This window comes from Ziziphus jujuba, chromosome 6 (genome assembly GCF_031755915.1).
Source record: "Ziziphus jujuba cultivar Dongzao chromosome 6, ASM3175591v1".
Classification (NCBI taxonomy): Eukaryota; Viridiplantae; Streptophyta; class Magnoliopsida; order Rosales; family Rhamnaceae; genus Ziziphus; species Ziziphus jujuba.
The window spans coordinates 2,976,551-2,992,963 of record NC_083384.1 but is presented as its reverse complement, the minus strand read 5'-3'; the positions used below and the strand labels follow the sequence as shown (position 1 = coordinate 2,992,963).

The 16,413-nt window shown below is 37.1% G+C and overlaps 1 non-coding gene and 1 pseudogene across 1 annotated transcript; both read right to left on the bottom strand.

The window, feature by feature from the left end:
- The window catches only part of LOC125420524 (NAD(P)H-quinone oxidoreductase subunit 2 A, chloroplastic-like), a 39,192-nt pseudogene extending 25,540 nt beyond the window's left edge, over window positions 1–13,652 (bottom strand).
- Window positions 2,017–2,102, bottom strand: TRNAS-UGA (transfer RNA serine (anticodon UGA)). The gene has a single exon. It is a non-coding gene; the product is annotated as a tRNA-Ser (tRNA).
- Window positions 13,653–16,413: the final 2,761 nt, after the last annotated feature.

Sequence of the window (16,413 nt, the reverse complement as noted above, 5' to 3'; positions counted from 1 at the left end):
CCTATTGTGGCGTCTACATTATACCAAGGTTTCTAACCACAGGTTGGTTAGGGGTTGAGGTCCATTCCATTAGAACTTGAACTTAATTAAAGATCCGGGCTAATATAATACGGGTTTAGGAGCAGGTCGTCCTAGGTTCGTATCATTTGGTATCAGAGCCTGGTTTTGTTCAGGTTTGATCTATCTTTATTTGCTTTATTTGTTTTTGTGTTATTCTGCAATTTTAGCATTAGGTTAAGGTTGCATCCATCCTATACACGTTCAGCATCTTAAAAAAAAAAAAAAAAATTCATTCCTAGTTGAATTAGGATTTCCTAGTTTTATCGTATTTTTGTTTCCTAGTTTGTTGGTTGTCTTTTATCATTGTTCTTGTTAATTTGGTTTTTGTTGATTTTTCTTTGCTGTTTTAGTCTTAGAAATTTGCATTCATATATTAAAAAAAAAAAAAAAAAAAAAGAAGAAGTTTGCGGCATCATTTAAAAAAAAAAAAAAAACTGCACATTGTGTTTATTTGGAGGTCACGGTTTGGTGTTTGTTTTGGAGTTGGAATTGCAGTTTTGGTAATTATTCTTGCTACTGCAGTTGTTTGAGTTCTGTGAGTGAAAAAAAAAAAAAGAAAAAAAAGAAAAAAAGAAAGAAGAGGTAAAGTCGAATAAAAATAAATAAAAAATTTCAGTTTGTTGGAGTTTGATTTATTTGCTGGAAATTTGTTGGAGCTGCTGGTTTTTGATTATTTATTCAATATTTGAGTTGCTGGGAAATTATTCTTGCTGCTGGATATTTGGATTTTGGGTGATTAAATTTTTTGGATTAAAATTAGTTAAAGGAATTGATACAAAACTTGAATTACAAGAACAACAACCAACACTTTTCTATATTTTTGTTCTCTTTGATTCTTGATCGTATTTGAATTTCTTTTCCTGGAATTTTATTCTTGAACTCATAATCTACAACCATCTGGTGCAGTTTTCAAAAATTCCAACGTTTTACCATTATTTTGTGTTTTCTTGTCTAGAAAGCCGAAAAATTAGGATTTGTTGGATTCTTTCGGTATTGCCTACTTTTTGCTACTGTTTTGTTGATAAGTTTAATTAAAACATACTAGTGATCTAATTGCTGTTTTGTGGGTGTTTTAATTAGAACTTTTAGATAATTCATTGAGTGGAAAAAGGCAAGAGTGTGTGAGCTTAAAAGAGGGTAAAAGCCGAAACTAGTGTGCAAACACGAGTGTCGAGACCTTGTTTGAGTGAAACACGTGAGGGAGTGAATAGTGTGCAAACACGAAGTCAACTGCCTTTCCTGCCGCCGAAGGAATCTTTTATTTGATTTCATCAAGGAGCTTGGCAACCAATTTGTCTCTTTCATCCGCTGCTACTTTGATTTAGCCCGAGCCGATGCCGGGGCCTGCGTCTATTAAGAAGAGGATAACCAGCTTATTTCGCTCCTAAATCCATTAAATTTAGCCTTTCTCCGGAACTACTTTGTAATACCGATATGGGATGACCTTTCCAAATAAAATGCAACTGATTCAAAAAGAGCAAGAACAGCAGCGGAGTAGGTCGTAACGTAAGGAAAAGAAATAAGGATAGTCATTCATCGCCTTGAGCAGAGCCTGGTCTGGGATCGAGCCCTTCCTAAGGATCATGGGTCACGAGATTCGAATTAGTTCAAATCAAATACAACTGGGCCCATATGTTTAGCACATGAAATTCTTAAAAAATCAGATGCTTTGTTGTTTTGCACGCCTACAGAGAGATATTCCAAAAGTACCGATGCTCAATTGAAAGAAAGAGCAATCAACTATATGCTTAACTCATGCCCCAGGAATCCCTAGACACAGGGGGTACAAGAGATAGAATAAATTACTGGAAAGAAAGCTGGGGAAAAGCATAGAGCGTGCGGGCTCAGCTCTCGCCCCCCCCCCTCCCTTGACGCTCCTAAACCGATCGCTATCATTTTCTTGCTTTCTTGTTGTCTTGAATTGTTATAGAACGCAAGAGAGAACTTATGACTTCGCAGACGGAGAGGGATTCGAACCCCCGGTATTCTATTAATACTTCGGTTTTCAAGACCGACTCTTTCAACCGCTCAGACATCCATCCCCTTCGTGCTTCGCCCACCTTATCTATCTGCGCGCTGGTAGGTAGGGGCTTATCTATGTGATTCGCTACGCTTCACTTGTTTCTATATGATAATATGCACCTTGGTTGCTGCGCTCTCCTTAATTTCACAAAGAATTGAGTGGTTTTTGCTCCTTGCCCTTAGTGAAGCGAGTGGCTTCTGCTCCCCAATTTCGCATTTGTGAGCGGACTAACCCGGAGAGAGATTCAACCGCTAAAGAAAGCTAGCAAATCGATTTGAAGTCAGTTCGGGCCTCCCTAAAAAGTTCTAAACCCAACTCACGTACCACTTGAATCGGCGAACAACCGAACCCTTGGGACCTTCTTCAACCCCAGGATGTGATGAGTCGACCCAACAATTCAATCGGCTATGGAGGGAGGGAATAGAAACAAGCATTTCCCGTTCAGTTGGATGTCAAGATCAGGGGACTCTATCCAATCCATGTGGTGAAATCCATTTGTGGTGGAACAAACTCAATCTATTTTTCTATCTATATATATATATATAATATATATATATATAGATAGATATAGATATAGATACAAGAGATCGGCCCCGAAGCAAGCAAGGTATGGTGGGTGCCAGCTACTTTCACTTGTTAGGAGTAGGGGCTGAAAATAGCTCTTTGTATAGGTTGGGTTTGCTGGGCTTTGATGTTTGCTTACCTTATTATTAGAGAAAGGGGAAAGTTTGATAAAGGAGCTTTTAAGCTTCTTTCCATTCCTGACTTCGACTTCCAGGCCAAGCCATATATGGATTAGATCGGAGTGAGATGTTTGAAAGGAGCACGAACGATTGGCTTAAGTGTTTAAAGGGAGCCCTCTCGTAAGGAAGCGGTGAACAAGAAAGTTGCAGAGTTCTACCAATTGTTTATTCGCAATGGCTTGAACGAATCCGACGAATTCTCTGCTTCTCAACTTTACCGATCCTTCTTCCATTCCATATAAGACCTTCATGTAGAACTATTGTTGTTTTCACATTCCTCTCGCACCTTAGCGCTGCCTCTGGTTTTTCGCCTTGTGCAGCCCTTATTTTTTTCCTTTTTTTTTTTTTTGGTCTTTTGCCTCCTTCCCCCCTCTTTCTTAGAATTCAACATCTCTGATATGTTCTGCATTTTGTTCGCCCATTCTTCATTCAGGGTGGTTAGAACCAGGGCTTCTCTCGAATTCGAGGATGTGACATAAATAATGACTCTCTTCGCTGGAATGTCAGCAGGTTAGGCAGCTGTAAGGTTTTTTATATTTGGTGGAAGGCAGGCTGAAACTCTGCCCCAGCCAAGTGAATTTTTTTTTTAGTCCTTTGCTCTTTACAAACCCCTGACTCGTTCATTCACTCGCTTGGATTCAGTCTCGTTCGGTTGTTGATTAGTTCATCGGTAGTTGGTTAGATAGTCGCGGTTGGGTTATTCACTTGGAGTTGCTTGGTCACTTCCTGGCATTATTCCCCCTTTTCGGGTGTTGGATAGTTGCTCGGGTGGTGTATTGTATTGTGGTTGGTTGCATCAATTGATTCACTCCTTCCTCAGCATTCGTCGATTGGTGCCGTGGGAAAGGGACATTCGATCACGGGCAAAGATGTCGATGCAACTCATTATGCAAGTTTTGAATTCAAGGTAGGGGGAAATATTTGATAGGATCTGTTTCCGGAACGTGGAATGTAAGAGAAATTCAAATGTTATAACTCCAGAAAGTCAGGAAACACCAGGCTCTTCCAACCTCAAATTACCTACGACGCTTCCGATCTTCCCAGTATTGGGGAAGATTTGTATAAACTCGATCGGCATTGTGAATGAGTTGGCTTTTACTTTTTCTATAGAATGAGCACTGTGAACTATCTGCTTCAAAAAGATAGTTGTAAGAATGAATGAAACTTCAACCTTCGATCGGAATACGGATGAGATCAAAAGGGCCAGCATAAAAAACGACTACCTAAAAAAAAAAAAATGAAAAAAACCAAAATGAGGTAGGCAACGAAAAAGTTTTTACTTTCCTACCGGACAGGTACCACTTATCTGGCAGCTATAAACTTAACACATCTATGAGAACACCTTTGATTTTTCAATATGAATACAACTTTGATTTGATTAACAAAATACTTGTGAGATTAATTATCTCTTTGTTCTTTGAGAACACCTAAAACACCATTAGAGAATTGGTTGTTTTAGCTTGACTTATCAATAGGTTTTCCATCCCCTATTGTGGCGTCTACATTATACCAAGGTTTCTAACCACAGGTTGGTTAGGGATTGAGGTCCATTCCATTAGAACTTGAACTTAATTAAGATCCGGGCAAATATAATACGGGTTTAGGAGCAGGTCGTCCTAGGTTTGTATCATTTGGTATCAGAGCTAAATTTTGTTCAGATTTGATCTATCTTTATTAGCTTTATTTATTTTTGTGTTATTCTGCAATTTAGAATTAGGTTAAGGTTGCTTCTATAACCATACACATTCTGCATCTTAAAAAAAAAAAAATTCATTCCTAGTTGAATTAGGATTTTCTAGTTTTATCGTATTTTTCGTTTCCTAGTTTGTTGGTTGTTTTTCATCATTGTTGTTGTTAATTTTGGGTTTTTTTGATTTTCTTTGGCTGTTTTAGTTTTAAATATTTGCATTCATATATTCAAAAAAAAAAAAAAAAAGAAGGGTTTGCAGCAACATATATATAAAAAATGAGAAAAATAAAAAACTGCACATTTGTGTTTATTTGGAGATCACGGGTTTGGTGAATTTCTGGAGTTGGAATTGCAAATTTGGTAATTATTCTTGCTACTGCAGTTGTTTATGTTCTGTGAGTGAAAAAAAATAAAAAAAATTATTTTAGTTTGTTGGAGTTTGTTTTGTTTGCTGGAAATTTGTTGGAGCTGCTGGTTTTTTTTTATTATTATTCAATATTTGAGTTGCTGGGAAATTATTTTTTGCTGCTGGATATTTGGATTTTGGGCATTTAAATTTTTTTGGATTAAAATTAGTTAAAGGAATTGATACAAAACTTGAATTACAAGAACAACAACCAACACTTTTCTATATTTTTGTTCTCTTTGATTCTTGTTCGTATTTGAATTTCTTTTTCTGAAATTTTATCCTTGAACTCATAATCTACTACCATCTGGTGCAGTTTTCAAATATTCCAACGTTTTCCCATTATTTTGTGTTTTCTTGTATAGAAAGCCGAAAAATTAGGATTTGTTGGATTCTTTCGGTATTGCCTGCCTTTTGCTTCTATTTTGTTGATAAGTTTAATTAAAACATACTAGTGATCTAATTGCTGTTTTGTGGGTGTTTTAATTAGAACTTTGAGATAATACATTGAGTGGAAAAAGGCAAGAGTGTGTGAGCTTAAAAGACGGTAAAAGCCGAAACTAGTGTGCAAACACTAGTGTCGAGACCTTGTTTGAGTGAAACACGTGAGGGAGTGAATATTGTGAGGATTTATTTTATATTTACAGTATTTTACTAACATGGCAGATTCTAGAATAAGAAAAGGAGATCCACCCTTGAGGATCAATGAGGAGGAGTCCGTAGCATACCATTACGATGCTCGAGCTACGGGGAGCAAAGACCAAGTGGACATGAGAGCTGTTTTGGAGTCAATACAGCGGGTTAGTGCTCAAGTTGAGCATGTGAATCAAAGGATGGGAAGGCTGGAAGTTTCCCAAGGAATTTCAAACACAAAAAATAGGCAAGAATTCCATAGAGGACGAGGCCGAGGACGAGGCCGAGGACGAGGAGGTCGCGAGAGACCGAGAGAGGAATTTAATGAGGAGCCATTCGGTGGAGACTTTGGGAAAGGCATGGATGAAACCTTTGCTGTCCAAGAGAGAGCTGGCCGTGGAAGGTATAGGAGGGAAGGAACAGATGACAATCTTAGCAATATCAAGATCAACATCCCACCATTCATGGGAAAAAGTGACCCCGAAGCATATTTGGAGTGGGAAGAAAAGATGGAGATGATATTTGACCGCCATAATTATTCGGAGGCTAAGAAGGTGAAATTGGTAGCAATGGAGTTTAGCCATTATACACTCCAACGGTGGACCAATGAGCAAAACACCGAAGGAGAGTTGGTGATGACTTGATTACTACATGGTGACAAATGAAAGGAGCCATGCGGAAGCGATTCGTACCATCACACTATCATAGGTTGCTGCATCAAAGACTTCAATCTTTATCTCAAGGACATGGATCCGTGGAGGATTATTACAAGGAGATGGAGATGCTTATGATGAGACTGAACTTGAATGAAGATAGGGAAGCAACCATGGCAAGGTTTCTTGGTGGTTTGAATTATGAGATAGCCAATCAACTAGAATTGCAACAATATGTGGAATTGGAGGAGATGTTGCATGTGGCTATTAAATTAGAGCATCAATTCAAGAGGAGGGGTGTAAGATCATGGTTTGGAGGTGTTTCCAACAGTGGAAGGTCCAATTCAAGTGGCTGGAGGAACAATCCCATCTGTGAAAGCAAGCCAAAGCCGAAAGTCAAAGAAGAAAGTTCAAACTGGCCAAGGAAGGAGACTAGAACCGAATCTGTCCAAGCACCAAAGAATGAGGTAAAATTAGATCATAAACCTTCTAGAACTCATGATGTTGTGTGTTTTAAGTGCCAGGGAGGAGGACACATCGCTAGCCAATGCCCGAATAGAAAAATCATGGTGTTAAAGGGCAATGACGAGCTAGAATCGGAAAGTGAAGAAAGTGAGGATGAAGCCAAGCAAGAGGAGGAGGACTTGGAGGATGAACCCGAAACCTTGTAAGCATCCAATGCTGAATTAAACTTGCTTTCTAGGAGAGTACTTGCTGCATACAAAGATGAGGATGAAATTCAAAGAGAGAACATCTTCCACACCCGATGTGAAATTCAAGGTAAGATTTGTAGTATGATTATTGATAGTGAAAGTTGTACAAATGTAATTAGTAACATTGTAGTTGGTAAATTAGGCTTAATAACTATTAAACATCCAGAACCTTATAGATTACAATGGCTTAATGATAGTGGTGAAATAAAAGTGAATAAACAAGCCAAAGCATATTTGTAGTTTTATGTGATATTGTACCCATGATTGCTGGACATATACTATTAGGTAGGCCATGGCAATTTGATAAAGATGCTACTCATTTTGGTCGAGAAAATAGTATTGTTTTCATATTTAAAGGGAAAAAGGTCAAGCTGGAACCATTATCTCCTAAAGAGGTTTACAATGACCAATTATAAATGCAACAAATGAGAGAAGCCGAAAAGCTCATGGAAGGTAAGAATGAGGTTGTTGACCAAGGTAAGGTTTCTAAGACTTATATTGAGTGGAAAGATCAAAGAAAAACCGAAAGAGAGGGGAAAGAAAGTGGCAAACCCGAGAGCTTGGAGAAGGAAGGGAAATCCAAAGGTTTGCGCCAATCCAAGGGAGAAAAAAGAAAAAGAAAGAAAAGAAAGGTCAAGTAGCAACTTTTATTTGAGTTTTGGGGATATTAATAAGGTTATTGAGTGTAAGAAACCTTTGCTGGTCATGATTTATAATGAAAATTATTTTAATGATCAAACTAACTTTGAAGAACTTGAATTGCCAAGTAAAATGATTTCTCTTTTGAAGGAATTTGGAGATGTCTTCCCAAATGAAATTCCAAGTGGACTACCATCCAATCGAGAGGGAAAATGTGAGCTTGCTGTCCAAGGTAAGTCTTCTAATACTCAGGTTGTGTGGAAAATTTTAATAAAACCAAGAGTGAGAAATTTGGTGCAAAAGCCAAGAGTGAGGAAGGTGAGATGGCCATGAGTGAGAAAGGAAAAGGAAGACAAGAAAGGAAAAATATAAATTTTTATCTTAGCTTTGGTGATGTTAATAAAGTAATTATGAATAAGAAATCATTGCTGACCATGAATTTTAAAGATACTTATTTAAAGATGTCTTTATTGCATAGAACTTTATTTGCATTGTTGAGAGCTTTATTTCGTGGTAATTTGAAAATTTGGGAAATACTGTTTATTAACTTTAAAAAATGTAATTTTTACCATAATGAGCATGTATTTCTAGATTTTTTTGTAATAATGTTTGACCCAAGAGAATTGGTTTGGTTGTACTTACCAAAGGAAAGGTTTCCTAAACAAAGAAAGTCAAAGCTCATGCCGCCTATGGATGGACTTTTTCAAGTTTTGGAGCCAAATAACAAGAATGCCTACAAGCTTGATTTACCGGGTGAGTATAACATGAGTGCTGCATTTAATGTTGCTGATTTAACTCCTTTTTCTGCAGGTGATGATCTTGATTTGAGGATAAATCCTTTTCAAGAGGAGGGGAATGATGTGATTCCGCCCGAGCACGCTCAACCGATAACCCGCCGGGGTGCTGACTCGACACGGATGAAGACTAGGCCAATCATAAGAGCTCAAATAAAGAGATTTAAGGAAAATCTGGGAGTATTTATACAGGGGGCAATCAATCTCAACTGAGCTTGTCCATACTTGAAGATACAAAGTCTATTCTAAGCATCCAAGTGGTGGAAGCCGATACGGACCCAGGTGACGATTTTGGTACATTTTTGGAGGCCGGGAAGCATGAAATGGTTCCAATGCTTTATGGGTTCAACACATATGCCTAAGAGGTCATGGAATAAAGTTAAAGCAGCCTCAAATGCAATCAAAAAGGGCTTGTACGGACAGCATCAACAATTTGGCCGAATTTGCTGTATTGCTTGCTGGCTTTACTGTATTTTACTGTATTAGCCTTTTCTTATTTTTCCAAGCATGGGCAACGTGTGGGACTTCATATTAAGTTTATTTGGCATCCTAAAAAGCATCTAGAAGCTGATTTGAAGCTCAAAGAGGTCAAATATTGATCAAAGTCAACTTGATCAAAAGGCTAGCATTTTTAGTTTCCTAATTTGTTTTTACTTTTTGTTTTAGGAAACTACCATTACTTTTTGTTATTTATTTAATTATTTTCTGGACAAATAACTTTAGGAAGGTTTTTATTTTATTCTTTCCATTGTAAATTAATTAATTCCTAATTTAATATAAAGGAATTAATTAATCAAACTTAGATTAGGAAAGGAAGTATAGTTTCGGCCAACTAGGTTTCTTTATGTGTGGTGGCCGTTTTTCTTTATGTTCTAGGATTTTATTTCTTGGCTTTATAGTCTATTGAAAGGCTTATTTTTCAATATGAATACAACTTTGATTTGATTAAGAAAATACTTGTGAGATTAATTATCTCTTTGTTCTTTGAGAAGACCTAAAACACCATTAGAGAATTGGTATTTTTAGCTTGACTTGTCAATAGGTTTTCCATCCCCTATTGTGGCGTCTACATTATACCAAGGTTTCTAACCACAGGTTGGTTAGGGGTTGAGGTCCATTCTATTAGAACTTTAACTTAATTGAGATCCGGGCTAATATAATACGGGTTTAGGAGTAGGTCATCCTAGGTTCGTATCAGGAAGTTAGGCTTCACTATTAGAGGTGATGGAGATCTGGTGATTTGTTCTAGACTCTGTGATCCAGTAAGTGAAGGCAGAGAGACAAAAGTCTTCTAAACTTTTACAGCCTTTACCAATCCCATTATGGAAATAGGACTGCGTTACAATGGATTTTTATATTCAAGCTTCCTTCCATAGTTCAGACACATGATAGTATTTTGGTGATAGTGGATCGACTCACTAAGTCTGCACATTTCCTACTTATTCGAAAGAGGTTATCCCTTCAGAAGTTAGTAGGACTCGTTATGAATTATATAGTGAGTTGTATGCGGTGCTAGTATCGATCGTATTTGACAGAAAATCTATGTTTTACTTTGAGGTTTTGAAAGGGAATAATGAAGAAACTAGGCATTAAGTTGAATTTGAGTACTGCTTTTCACCCCAGATTGATGGACTATAAAAGGACTATTTAGACCTTAGAGGATATATTGAGGTCATATGTGTTACAGTTTAAGGAAAATTAGAATGAGTATCTAGTCATCAATTCTTGCATACCAAGCTCTTGGAGCTTGTTTGAGCTCGTACAAAGCTTTATGAAGCTTGTACACTTTCTCCTCCTCTCCTTCTATGATAAATCCTTCAAGTTGTTCAACATATACTTCTTCTTCTAATATACCATTTAGAAAAACTTATTTTACATCCAAATGGTATATTTTCCAAGATTTGTTCTTGTCAATCATGTGAAGCTCCTTGATACGAACCTAGGACGACCTGCTCCTAAACCCGTATTATATTAGCCTGGATCTTTAATTAAGTTCAAGTTCTAATGGAATGGACCTCAACCCCTAACCAACCTGTGGTTAGAAACCTTGGTATAATGAAGACGCCACAATAGGGGATGGAAAAGCTATTGATAAGTCAAGCTAAAACAACCAATTCTCTAATGGTGTTTTAGGTGTTCTCAAAGAACAAAGAGATAATTAATCTCACAAGTATTTTCTTAATCAAATCAAAGTTTTTTTTTTCATATTGAAAAATAAGCCTTTAAATAGGCTTTGACAGAAACAAAGTAAACCCTAAAAACCCTAGGTAAAACAGGCCACACAATAAAGAGTTCTATGGTGGCCGAAATTCTCACTCCTTTCCTAATCTAATTTGGATTAATTAATTCCTTTATTTTGAATTAGGAATTAATTAATTTACAATGAAAATAATAAAATAATAACTTTCCTAAACTTATTTTTCCAGAAAATAAATAAATAAAAACTAAAAAGTAATGGTAATTTCCTAAAACAAAAAGTAGAATCAAATTAGGAAACTATAATACTAGCTTTTTGACTAAGTTGACTTTGACCAATCTTTGACCAAATTGAGCTCCAAATCAGCTTCTAGATGCTTTTTAGGATTCCAAATAAACTGAATATGAAGGCCCACACGTTGCCCATGCTTGGAAAAATAAGAAAAGGCTAATACAGTAAAATACAGTAAAGCCAGCAAGCAATACAGCAAATTCGGCCAAATTGTTGAAGCTGTCCGTACAAGCCCTTTTTGATTGCATTTGAGGCTGCTTTAACTTGATTCCATGACCTATTAGGCATATGTATTGAACCCATAAAGCATTGGAACCATTTCATGCTTCCCGGACTTCAAAAATGTACCAAAACCGTCACCCGGGTCCGTATCGGCTTCCACCACTTGGATGCTTAGAATAGGCTTTGTATCTTCAAGTATGGACAAGCTCTGTTGAGATTGATTACCCCCTGTATAAATACTCCCAGTTTGTCCTTAAATCTCTTAATTTGAGCTCTTGTGATTGGCCTAGTCTTCATCCGTGTCGAGTCAACACCACAGCGGGTTATCGGTGGAGTGGGCTCGGGCGGAATCACATCACTCCTCCTCCATTGCAGCTTGCCATTCTTTGTGTTGTGAAGCATCACTATATGTTGTAGGATCAGGTGTTGCCATCCTTGCACTTGCATAAAGTTCTTCAATTGATTTTGTGCCTTTCTTGCCCACATAATCTTCATTGGCTGGGTCATCATCATCTTCATCATTATTTTCAACATCAAAATCACTTTGATCGGTGGAAGGAGTTCTTGATTGAATATAAGTGTTTGCTTCCACTTTATGCTCCTTCCAACTCCAATATGAGTTCCCATTTATTATAACATCTCTAGAGACAACAACCTGCATCTTAGATACATAAAAGATTCTATAGCCTTTTGAAACTGAGCTATAGCCTACAAGAACACCAATACTTACTTTCTTATCAAGTTTGGTTCTTTTGGAGTCATGGACATGCATGTAACAAAAACTTCTAAAGACTTTTCAGTGAGCAATTGAAGGTTTAAAGCCATACCATAATTCATTTGGTGTTTTGGATTCAATTACCTTACTTGGAAGTCGGTTTAGTAGGTACACACTTGTATTAGCTGCTTTGGCCCAAATTTTCTTTGGCAAGCACTTCTCAAACAGCAAGCATCCTAACATCTCCATGATTGTTCTATTCTTCCTTTCACTCACTCCATTTTGTTGTGGTGTGTATGGAGTGGTGAGTTGATGTATGATGCCATTTGTCTTGTAAATATCTTGGAAAGTTTTGGATATGTACTCTCCACCATTGTCGGTTCTAATTACCTTGATGGTTGTTTGTGCTTGATTTTCAACAAGTGTTTTGAACTCTTCAAATGTGGCTGCGGCTTCTGATTTTTGTTTGAGGAAGTAGATCCAGCACTTCCTTGAATAATCATCAATAAAGATGATAAAATACTTCCTCCCAGCATGTGTTACTTCATTCATAGGTCCATACAAATCCGAATGCACCAATTGTAATTTTTCCTTTGCCTTGCTGATTGTAGTCAAAGGAAATGGTTGTCTTTTGATTTTTCCAAGTTGACATGTTTTGCAAACAGCATCATCTCCATGGATTTGTGGTAAATTCTCAACAATTTGTTGAGTATGCATATGCTTCATGGTGGCATAGTTGAAGTGGCCGAACCTTCTATGCCATAGCTTTGATTCTTCATGGATTTTGGTATTCATAGCCATTTGATTTTATTAATTAAAATCAATTACAAGGCTATTGTCTTTCATATGGACAAGTAATATAATTTTTTCATCCTTAGATATTTCACAACATTTATCTAAGAACTTCAAAGTATATCATTTTTTCATAAGTTGAGGCACACTAAGTAAATTTTTGGACAGATTTGGTACAAATAAAACATCGGTAATTTGAATTGTACCTTTTGGTGTTTTAATGACCAAATCTCTTTTTCCTTGAGCCTCCATGATTTTTCCGTTTTCTTCCCTAATTTTTGTTGCAATTCTTGGGTTAAACTTGACAAACAAGTCCCGATTGTTGCACATGTGATTTTTGCACCCGCTGTCCAAGATCCATGAGTCTGATTGAGCTTACAAGGTTGCAAGTTGCTGTGAAGGTATGTGCATGCTCACCACTTGCCTCTTCGGGTTCATGAGCATGTCTAGCTTCTTGCCTTTGGTTCCTTTGCCTGCAAACTCTTTCCATGTGACCAAATTGCTTGCAAATTTTACATTGAGCATTCGGTCTCCACCAGCATATCCTAGCCGTGTGTCCTTGCTTTTTACAGATTATGCAAGGACCATATGTCATCTTGTTCTCTCTTTGGTTTGTTGTTTCCTTGCCTCTATTTTGCCTTTGGAAAGGCCTTGGTTGCTGGATTGATTTACCTTTGTTATTTGCTACAAGGGCTGCTTCACCCGAGCTTCATTCACCTTGTAGCCGAAGACTCCTCCTTTGTTCCTTGGCTTGCAAGGCATTGATCAATTCAGCAACTGTGAGTTGTGTAAGGTCTCTTGTCTCCTCCAAAGTTAAGATCTTTGCTTCATACTTCTCTGGAAGGCATATAAGGATCTTTTCAACAATCCTTTGATCTGGTAAAAACTCACCATGCAACCGGATTTGGTTGACAATCTTAATAAGTTTGTTGGAAAACTCCTTCATGGTTTCATGCTCGAACATCTTCATATTTTCGAATTCTCTTCTAAGGTTGAGCAGTTGCATCTGTCTTGATCTTGTACTTCCTTGGAACTCCTCTTGAAGCTTTTCCCATGCTTGTCTAGGAGTTGTACAAGTCATAGTTCTCCTCATAATCAACTTCAACAAGCTCCCAAAGGTCATAAGCTTAAAGATAAGATCTTATTTTGATTGCCCAAACAGGATAGTTGTGGCCATCAAACATGGGAGTTGAAGGTGCTGAAAAATGTGAGGAAGCCATTTAAACCGGTCGGTGTTTTGTGAGTTTTGAATCGGTTTTTGTTGAGGGATTGATGAAACCAGGCTTTGATACCAATTTGGAAGGATGAGGGCAAGGTTAATCAAAAGAAAACAAGGTATGAAGGATTGAAATTGATTTGGGGTGAAGGTGTATCTCGCCTTTGATGTAATAAGCTGCTGGAAAAATTGTAACAAGGCCGGTTTTAGTGTTCTCTTGGTTTCAAATGGAAACTAAGGTATATTTCTCCAAAATTCAATATATTCATTCATTGAGATGTAATACATATTTATAGCATACAAAATAGATGTGACAGAACACCATGATCGGTTTTAAGGACCAATACAAACAAGTCCTTCATGGTGAAGCAAAACCACATGTGTAAAGTAACTTAGCCACATGCATCATGGTTGGTTGACAAGTGTTGCTGCCTCATTAGTTGCTTCATGGTGAAGTAGTCCTCATGCATGATGACACATGTCCTTTCATGCATTGGTTGAGAGAGAGGCCGAATGGTGAAGCTCCATGTCACCGAGTAGCTTCCATGTCACCATCCTTGTCACCAAGGTGCTTTCCATGTCATCTAGGTGCTTGGCTTTTCGTAAACCCTAATTTGGCTAGTATACTTTAAACAACATATTTTGCTAGAATATGAAACAAAATAGGTTAATGATTTCGGCCAAGGCATTTAAGCTTTTACCTCGCCTTGGTCTCAGTTTTGCATGTTTCAAGGCTAACACTTGCCATGATTCTCTAACAAATTTTAGGATGACTAACCCTTTTAATCCAGTCTATATAATGTCCTTTTCGGGAGCTAGAGGAAATGCATCTCAAGTACCAATTAGTAGGTATGAGAGGGTTAATGTCGGATCCCCAAGGACAAATGATAGGTTTACCTATTCAAAGCAATTTATGTGAAGGACTGTCTTTAAGAGACTATATCATTTCTTGTTACAGAGCCCGTAAAGGAGTTGTGGATACTGCTGTATGAACATCGGAAGCTGGATATCTTACATGTAGACTTGTTGAAGTAGTTCAACACATTGTTGTACGTAGAACAGATTATGGCATGTCCCAAGGTATTTCTAAGAGTCCTCGCAATGGGATGATGCCGGAAAGAATTTTTATCCAAACATTGGTTGGTCGTGGATTAGCAGACAATGTATATATAGGCCCTCGATGTATTGCCATCCGAAATCAAGATATTGGGATTGGACTTGTCAATCGATTGATAACCTTTCAAACATAACGAATATCTAGCCAAACTCCATTTACTTGTAAGAGCACGTATTGGATCTGCCGATTATGTTATGGTCGAAGCCTATTAATGGCGACCTGGTCGAATTAGGAGAAGCTGTAGGTATTATTATGGGTCAATCTATTGGGGAACCGGGCACTCAACTAACATTAGGAACTTTTCATATCAATGGGGTATTTACAGGCAGTACTGCAGAACATGTATGAGCCCCTTTTAATGGAAAAATAAAATTCAATGAGGATTTAGTTCATCCTACACGTACACGTCATGGGAATCCTGCTTTTCTATGTTATATAGACATGTATGTAACTATTGAGAGTAAAGATATTATACCTAATGTGACTATTCCACAAAAAAGTTTTATTTTTAGTTCAAAATGATCAATATGTAGAATCCGAACAACTTATTGCTAAAATTCACGTGGGAATTTAAAAAAAAGGTTCGAAAACATATTTATTCTGACTCAGAGGGAGAAATGCACTGAAGTACCGATGTATACTATGCACCGGAATTTACATATAGTAATGTCCATCTCTTACCAAAAACAAGTCATTTATGGATATTGTCAGGAGGTTTATGCCGATCCAGTGTCGTCCCCCTTTCACTCCGCAAAGATCAAGATCAAATGAATGTTCATTTTATTTTTTCCGAATGAAAAATGTTTTCTAGCCTTTCAGGAAATCCAATAAATAATGATCAAGTAAAACACAAATTCTTTAGTTTTGGTCTTTCTGGTAGAAAAGAAAATATCATTTCGGATTATTAAGAATTTAATTGAATCATATATAAAGGTCATTGTAATTTCATATTTCCTTTTATTCTACATGAGAATTCTGATTTATTTTTATTGGCAAAGAGATGATGAAGTAGATTCGTTATTCCATTCCAGTGGATTAAAAAACGAGAGAAAGAACTAATGCCTCATCCCACTATTTCGATTAAAACACTGATAAATGGTATTTTTCGTAGAAATATTATTTGTTCTTATTTTGATGATCCTTAATATAGAAGAAAAAGTTCAGGAATTACTAAATATGGGACGATAGGGTTGTATTCAGCTCAGAAAAGAGGATTTTCTTGAGTATCAAGGAGTCAAAGAATTTAAGCCAAAATACCAAATGAAAGTAGATCGATTTTTTTTTCATTCCCAAGGAAGTGCATATTTTACCTAAATCTTCTTCCATAATGGTATGGAACAATAGTATCATTGGAGTATATGGACCATTTTAAATATAAGAAGTTGAGCAAGCAGTTTGGTACGAGTGGAGAGAAAAAAAAATATTGAACTTAAAATCTATCCATTTTACTATAGAGATGGATAAGATATTTTGATACAACAGCATCTTGATACCGTCGGGAACGGTAAA